Below are 9136 nucleotides of genomic sequence, written 5' to 3' on the forward strand. Positions count from 1 at the left end.
GGTGTTGAATCATAGTCATCTTGATTATATACTTACTGTATCTGGAGTATAAATTCTTGATTAGATCAATTGACTATTCCCTAGTAGCATATGTGAACACATGCATGATAGCACCTTGCATATTCTGGAGTATTTAGAGTAAAATAGAAACACTTTAGCAAGTAAGTTTTCAGACATCATAATCCAATTTTTTTTTTTTTTTTTTTTGAGACAGAGTCTCACTTTGCTGCCCGGGCTAGAGTGAGTGCTGTGGCGTCAGCCTAGCTCACAGCAACCTCAAACTCCTGGGCTTAAGCGATCCTCCTGCCTCAGCCTCCCATGTAGCTGGGACTACAGGCATGCGCCACCATGCCCTGCTAATTTTTTCTATATATATTTTTAGTTGTCCAGATAATTTCTTTCTATTTTTAGTAGAGACGGGGTCTTTCTCAGGCTGGTCTCGAACTCCTGACCTCAAGCAATCCACCCGCCTTGGCCTCCCAGATGGCTAGGATTACAGGCATGAGCCACCGCGCCCGGCCCATAATCCAGTTTTTAAAATAGCTAAATTTGTGGGCAAAGTTTTTTTTTTTCCTCACCCAGTGTTTCTTAATAAGATGTTATTGGCATTTTGAATGGAATCATTTTTTTAAAGATTAACCTGGACTGGCTCATGAATTCCAAGCCATTCAGCATCCCTGACCTCTGTCTACCAAATGCTCAAAGCACCTCCCACCCTAGCAAGTGTGACAGTAAAATTCCTTCGAGCTTGTTCTGGTCACCCGGTTGGGGGAAGAAGGGTGGGTATCGAGAACCACTGTTTTAATGAACATTCAGCTTGAAAGAAAGGGGCAGAATAAGCTAAGGGAATTTAGACCATTATAGGCAAAAGAGGGCCCCACCTTCAACTCTGCAACTGCTATATGTGTTTGTAAGAAAAGTCAGCTACTGTTTGATGACTTGCCCAGAAATGTTCTCAATGAGGAGTCTCGAGCTGTTCTATAGAATCAGAAGTTTATTTAAGGTACAAAGATCAGGCTTTCTGAAGTTAGAAAGGTAAGAAGAAGCTCAGAGGAGGAAGGAAGTACTGAGTGAGGGCAAAATTGTGTCTGACGCAGGCTGGGGCTTCCCCTTAGCTTAGCCAGGCCTGGCTTCTGTGACCCAACCTCGTCAGAACAGCCTTGTGTGGCCTGTATGTTTTGACAGGAGCCACATAATTTCATCCTCGATTCCCCTCCGCTCCCAGGTCTCCTCCACTGGCAATTCTCCCCCCTTCCCAGAATCTATTACCTAACATACCAAATAATTTACTTACTTATTATGGTTTTTATTTCCTGCAAATAAACACCCACTTTAGTTCATGTTACACAAGGACTAACCTACAGTGCTTGTCTCTTTTGTTCATTGATGTATTCCTATTACTTTGAACTCTGTCTGGCATTCAATAAATATTTCTTTGTTTTGTTATTCTTACTTTACAAGTGAGAACATGGTAACTGATTTACAGTGATACCCAGTAAGTGGTAGAGCCTGGATTGGAAGCCAAATAACTCTATTGTCAAAGTCCTTTTTCTTCTACTTCCAATTTTCTACCTGCCCCTACTGGTTCTCTCTTTTCCATAACCTTGGGTAATGTTTTTCAGGTTCCTGAACACCCAGGACTGGATTAATTGTTCACAGCACCCTATTCTTAAGTCCAGTTATAGCACTTCTATGTACTGTTGTAATTACCTATTTGTGGTTTTTTTTGTGTGTTTTACTCCAACCAGTTCTTGAGTTTTTTGAGGACAGAGACTTGAGTTTTGTCCATCAGTGAATTTCCAGTTTCCTGCACAGGGGCCAGCACATAATAGGCACTCAGTAAATCTTTTCTGAATTAATTCACAAATAACATCTACATACCGACATGCTATCAGGACCCTCTTTTTCTGTTCCATCTCGCCTTTGGAAGCAACCCCGGGGGGCCAGAGATCATGTCTGAGAAGGTAAAGAATTAGCTCAGACTGTAAAATTAGCTCAGAATTAGCTCAGCCACACGGTTCGTCAAGCTGGGACAACAGACACAGAGCTCGCCAGCCGCAAAGTTGACAGGAACCACTGTTTCCCCTGAGAACACACTGCAGCTGTGGAGTGGCCCTTCCTTTGAGTGACTACTGCTTTCATGCACGCTGAGAAACTTTGTTCTCCAAAATCACAGCCTATCAGAACTTTTGCTGTTTGAAATCATATCGGTAAGAAAGAAATATCCCTTTCTTGCCTGGAGGATCTAAGTCACTTTGACACAGAAGAGCATTCTTGATACACAACCCAGGGCAGAGCTTCAGAGAAAGAGTTTCTCGATACAGCACTGCACGCTTCCCTCCACACTAATGTTTGCAAGGAATGGAAAGGACTCTAGGTCCACTTTGCAGTGCAGACCTGGTGTTGACGCCGTTATACACAGCTCTGCTTTGCTTTGAGCCCAGCAAGACGCTAACCTCCACCCTATTCCTATGTGCTAAAAGAACTCTACCTTTGCCTTGGTGTAGTGAGACACCCACAGTTGCTCTGGTGTGCAGTCTCTCATTGCAATGAGTCAAAAACCCAACTTTGCTGAACTTCAGTTGTGTCCCTGGTGGTCTTGGCCTGACTGGGACACATGACCCTCCTGTGTTCCAGCCCGGTGGTTCTCAAACTGGCAGCATGTTAGAGTCAGCAAGACATGCCTGGACCATTCTGAGAAATTCTGATTCAGTTAGTCTAGTAATGAGGATTGTGAAGTTTTCCACTTGATTCTAATTTGTAGCCAGGGTGAAGAACAACTTTTTTCTAGCCAAGCAGAACCAGAGAAACCTGGAATGGGTGTTAAAATTCAGTTTCACAAGACCAAACCCAGCCCTCTGAATCAGAATCTTTGGCTGCAGACTTGAGGAGCCTGCAGGGTCGGTGGGTCCGTCAAGTCCCGTTGACGCTCACGGTGGCTTGGAGACCCTGCCCGCTGTGTCCTGCTTCCTGTCCAGGGCACTCGCTTCATTTTCGTTTTCACTTGTCATGGTCAGCACTGAACCAAGAGTAACACAGGAGAGAAGAAAAGGACACAGAGCAAGCTCTGCGCTGTGCTGAATACGAAGGGTTTCCTCCTAGTTTAGAGTCGCCATGTGAGATGGTTTGTCTGTTCACAAGACTGAGCAGCTGGCTGGGGAGCCCAGGTGGGAAACTGGAACAGTCGGGAGGGACGAACACTCCGCCTAGGCCCACGAACAGAGGAACTCAAATTTAGAGTTTTAGTTATTGTGAAGCTGCTTATTGTACACCTGTAAATCTGGTTCTGTTAATCGATGACACACCTATCTATATACTGGGAATTAATGTTTTTGATCTTTTATCTTACTTTTAAAGGGTAAAATATTCCATTGTATTTGTGTGCGCCAAAAAAAATTTAATATGCACTGTAAAAAGAGATATTTTATCCCTTTTAAACTTTTTGCATGTGCTGAGAGCCCAAAAAACTGGAGATGACCCAAGTCTCCTCCACCTGAAAGGCTGTTTATCCCACACAATTTGGAACTGTTCTTTAGAAATAGTCTCTGCAAATGCCTAGATTCCACCACAAGGAGGCCCCCGTGTCTCAGCTAAAATTAAGGAAACATTCAAGACCTCATGTTGTGAAAGATGTTTTGCATGATACGTTTTTTTTAAAAAAATTATGAAATTATTTTAGGGTAGAGGGAATAATTTGATCTATAGTTAATATACTCTTTTAATGTAATGGTACGTTATTTTGTGGCTTACTTCTAATATTCTGAAATATCAAATTTCCACTTGATATGAAGAACATAGTACGATATATAGAAACTGCTGCATTTGTAGAAGCATTTATATTACATTGTATCATCTGTTTCTGTAATCAAAGCATTGAAATGATAATGTAATATCTCATTGATCACTAGAAGTGATTTGTGCAATTTCTCCAAAATTGCCCAGAAATAGAAACTGAAAGTATAAACTATTAGTAGCACTATGAAATAAACAAACTTTTGACTCACTTCACTTTCTAATAAATGCTATTGACTGATGAGATTTCTAAAGAATTACTTTCTGATTTTTGAAATGTTCTGAACAGGGGTATTGCTATGGTTTGTCAGTAAATAAAAGTGGCTAACATACATTAAAAATGAATTTCTGAATTAGGATTATTATTTAAAAATAATTAGGTGATATTTTTTCAGAATATTACTTTTACTTGTAATTTTTAAATAGTTATTTTGTGAGATAAATTCTCAAAAGAAAAGCTGAATATTATCACTCCTTCCACAATGCATCTCAAAGCACATAAACCAACATTGTGATGCAAAAAGCAGCCCCTGAACATAAAGCAAAAATGGGCAGCATAACTGAAAATAATCAGATATATAAGGATGACCATGTAAATGTGATTTATTGTATTAAAATATTTGCTGCTCCTTTTTGTAGAGGATTGCACATTCTGCCCCACTGATGCCGTGCTTGCGCACATGAGTTAGAGCACCCAGCGAATGTGAGTGCCATGTTTGAGCAGAAGCTTTAAGAGCCATTGAGTGGTTCCATCACGTTGCTTTTCTGTCAGTCTCGAGACCAGCAGTATTTCAGTGAGGATGTTTCGTCATCCTGGGTCCTGGAGCGTGGAAGAGATCCACAGATTACCTGTGATATATGGTTTGAAAACTGTGAAAACAGATTTTTTGTTGTTGTGACTCCTGTTATCCTGATTGATACAATGGCTGTACCAAGCATAAGGAAGAAGATACTACATTGGCTCCCAAAGGTATCTGACTCGAATGTTGGGAAATGGTGCAGCAGAGCCATGTGCTCCATAAGCAAGGCAAAGTGGAAAAAAAAAAAGCAAGACTGGAATCATTGTTGGTGTTAGCAACAGACCACTGCAGCATTAGAAGTCATTACAGGAGTGGTAAGCCTAGACAGTATGCTACTGTAGAAAAATTAATAGGTGCTAATTTATTGAATGTCAACTATGTGTCAAGATCTTTTTGTGTGTTATTTCATTTTATTCTCATAGGCAGCCTTCAATTCAATGAGATTAGTTTTCTTTCTCACTGATGAAACAGGTTTTGAAATGTTAAGTTCATTCCTTTACACATTCCCTTGTTCATTAGCTCACATATTTACTCATAATTCAAATAAGTGCCTAGTGTACATACAACAGGTGGTGAAGTTAGGTTTTTGAACCCCTCTTTTTCTGATGTCAAAGCCTATGTTCTTTCCATTCCATAAAGCTCTATGGTGGGCAGAATTCTAAGATGATTCCCAAGATTCCCCACCTTCTTGTCATGCACACTGTACAAGTTCTTGAGACTACGAATGTACTGGGTTTATAGGTGATGTTACGTGGCACGGTTGTGTTAACACAGCAGACTAGGAGACCAGGAGACCGGAGCTGAGCCCGGATGCGAGGCTCCACAATGGGGAGCAGGTGTTAAAGTAAACAACCCTCAGGCGGAAGCTAACTAGGGGGACTGATAACCGCAGGCAACACCAGCTTACACCAGATTTTCAGCTAAATCTGCCACCTTACACGAACTTTGACTAATTCTAATATCATTTACATTGTGGTTTTAAAATTTTTCCACCCTTGAAATCACCATGACAGTTTTAAAACAATCACATAAAGTATGAAAATGGGAGGGAACCCAATTCTAGGAATTATTACCCAAATGCTTAGTAAAAGCCAACCCCTTATCCTTGAATATTCCTCCTCTCAATTAGTAAGACTACAGAAGAGCAAAACCCCCTTCCTCCCAGTGCACCTGCTCTTTATAAGCCTGACTGCTCTCTTCCCTTGAGAGCATACTTTCATTTTCAATCTTTCAATAAGAAGCTGTTTGCTTGGCTTACGTGGTGTGTCCTAAAATTCATTTCTCCCAATGATCACCAAGAACCTAGAAAAACCTCCATTTGGAAGCTGCTAACAGTTGATTTTAAAACAAGGAGATTATTCAAGTGGGCCTGACCTAATCACCCGAGCCCTTTCTTTGGCTGGTCTCAATAAGGGAAGTTAGAGGAAGCATGAAAGAGATTCCAGTTGAGAAAGGTTATTCATTCCTGAGATAGAAGGGGCCACTTGGCAAGAATCTAAGTGTAGACTCTAGGAGAAGAAAGCAGTCCACACTGACAGCTAACAAAACAATAGGGACATCAGTCCTACAGCCACAAGGAAATGAAATTATTTATTTATTTATTTATTTTGAGAAAGAGTCTTGCTCTGTTGCCCAGGTTAGAGTGTCATGGCATCAGCCTAGCTCACAACAACCTCAAACTCCTAGGCTCAAACAATCCTCCTGCCTCAGCCTCCTGAGTAGCTGGGACTACAGGCATGTGCCACCACACTCAGCTAATTTTTTCTACTTTTTAGTAGAGATCAGATCTTGCTCTTGCTCAGGCTAGTCTCGAGTGCCTGACCTCAAGTGATCCTCCCGCCTTGGCCTTCCAGAGTGCTAGGATTACAGGCGTGAGCCCCTGTGCCCAGCAAGAAATGAATTTTGACACAGCCTAATGGAGCTTGGATGTGTCTTTCCCTAGCCACAACTCCACGCTAAGGACATAGCCAGTAGCACTTTGAATTCAGCCTTCTGAGATTGATCCTGAACAAAGGACTAGCAAAAATGTACCACACTCCTGAACCACAGAAACTATGAGCATAAAATATGTCTTGTTTCAAGTCACTAAGTATGTGATACTATGTCATAAAGCAATATAAAACTAATATACTCTTTAGGCTGGTAACTTCATCATTAATAAAAGCATAATTTATCCTCAGATTTATCTGCTTGGAAGGTAGGAAAGTATAGTGGTAGAGTTTAGAAATATGTTCAGTCAATAAAGAGCAAGGCAATAAAAAAGCATTGAGGAATGATTACTACAGGATGACTAAACTTCCTTCTAAATACCAGAGCTTATGATTTTATTTTCTATGATTTTATGACCTCTCAAGCTTATTCTTTTCAAAGTAATTCTATGAATTTTATTAATTTTGCCATCCACACTAATTGAGTTATTTGTTTAATCTGGGTGAGGGTTTGTGGCAGTTGTGGTCCACCCATAACACTCAAATTTGAACATGAGATACTTTCCAAGACCATGAGTTATTTAATTTAGATATTTTCATTTTTGAAAATTTGTCATGACTAAACAATTCTATGTAGGTGTTAGACTATAATTCTTAATTATTTCTTTTATGTGAGACTCAGAAATCTATTCAAAAGTTTTTCCCCTGATAAGAACATTATGAAGAATTATAAGGGCACTTTCATCACAGTCTTTTATTTCTATGCACATATTTATTACAATAATCTTGACCTCTCCTCACTTATGTTTTTTTTTCTCTGTTCTTATTTATGTAGCATAGATTTAATATTCTTTGACCATTGAGATTTTTTTGGCAAGTTGCATGATTTTTGTGCAAGATTCTTTTCTATTTAACCTTAGTATCTTCTGTAGCAAAAGCTTCATGAATTTTTCCTATACATAAGATGTATCTATAATAAAATATCCCAACTAAAATCCACAGGAAATAAATGACCTTTATTTTTAGGAAATCCCTTGTGCATTTCAAGGTCTATGCTAAATGTTACTTGGTATTATTAGAGAGGTTTGGACAACCTTCTATAAGAGGGCTTACACAACATGATCTTGAAAGTGTACTAAGTATACAAATTTGAAAATAAGGTAGAAAAATAGCAAGTTGGTCATCCAATCTACAGCTCTATGAAATGAAATCTTGCAATGAGAAATTATTGCTGAGAAATGCATCTTCCAGTGACTCCCTTAAATGGTGCTCCTTTATTCATTAGTATTATATTTACTGTCAGAATTCCCTCCATCTAGGTTCAATTTCCTTTCCTTTCATTTTAACTTGTTACATTGAATTATATGTCTCGATTCAAGAAAGCAATCCTCCTTTCTCTGGGATTTTAAAAAAGTATTTGAGAATGAAATTACCTTTGGCTTCGGTAACATTGTTTCAATTAATGTCTAAGTTTTCTTTCTAGAAGGGAATTGCTCATACCTTGTCTATTTGGGGTTTGCAATGTTTTGAATAGCACATAAAGACGGTAAATTGCCACTCCTAGTCATTAAATGGAATGCTATAGTCAGCTCTAAATGAATTATTTATCTAGTTGATAAAATCTGGGAAAGAAACAGTCTGTCTTTTGGAGAAGACTCTAGGATCAGAGCATATAAAATTGCATACATAGTAGCAGCTGTGAAGTTACTGCATTATGACATGTATGAGAGCATCAATGTTAGATTATGGTTCGGCTGTACTGAGTCCCTAGTTTAGGCTCTGCAACTAATTTGCTATTGACTTTTGGCAAGTCCCTTAATATCTTTGTCTCATTTCTTTTTTCACTTAAGGATAAAAGGATTGGATATATTTGGGATAGCAGGTATACTGCATGAGCGTTGTTACTCTTCTCCCATTCCTACATTCACCTATACAGGTGGATGGCACCATTCATTCGTTCGTTCATTCAAATGCAACTAAAACCCCCAAGGACTCTTGAATTTGCAATTTTAACACGTTTCCAGGTGACTTGCCGGGAATTAGCTACTCTCCCAGAAAAGAATTGGGTCCCTCAGGCAGGGGTTGTCAAAAGGATGAAAAAATTGTGGGAAATAGAAATAAAACAATACACAGAGGCAAAAGTATAGTTTATAAAGAATAGATTTATGAAAATAGGTAAAGTGGCGTGCTTGGAAGTCTTCACGATATCCCCATCAATCGTGTAGCCAAGACTGAAATTTTACATCAGTATTTATAGGTACAGTGATCGGTTGCCAGGGGTAACAGATTTACATAATAACAGGTAGTTCGTTTTAGGTTCAAAGTCTCCCAAAAGGCTTCTGTAGATTCCTTAATTAACTCTATCTATGTGAATAAATGGTCACAAAATCTTTTTAGGACAAACTTCTAAGTTTTAAGATAAAACTATCACTTTAGCATAAACAGAGACATAGTGGCTCTGGTTATGGTGTATTGCAACAGATTCTTCAGAAGTCAAGCAAGAGCTGTCTCATATGCTAATTACTTTAGCCATAGGTGTCTGTCTTAGGCGGTGTGTCTTTTTTGATCAGCTCCCCATCCCGTGGCTCCTTGCAAATCTGCTTTCTCATTCAAAGC

This window comes from Lemur catta, chromosome 4 (assembly GCF_020740605.2).
Source record: "Lemur catta isolate mLemCat1 chromosome 4, mLemCat1.pri, whole genome shotgun sequence".
NCBI lineage: Eukaryota > Metazoa > Chordata > Mammalia > Primates > Lemuridae > Lemur > Lemur catta.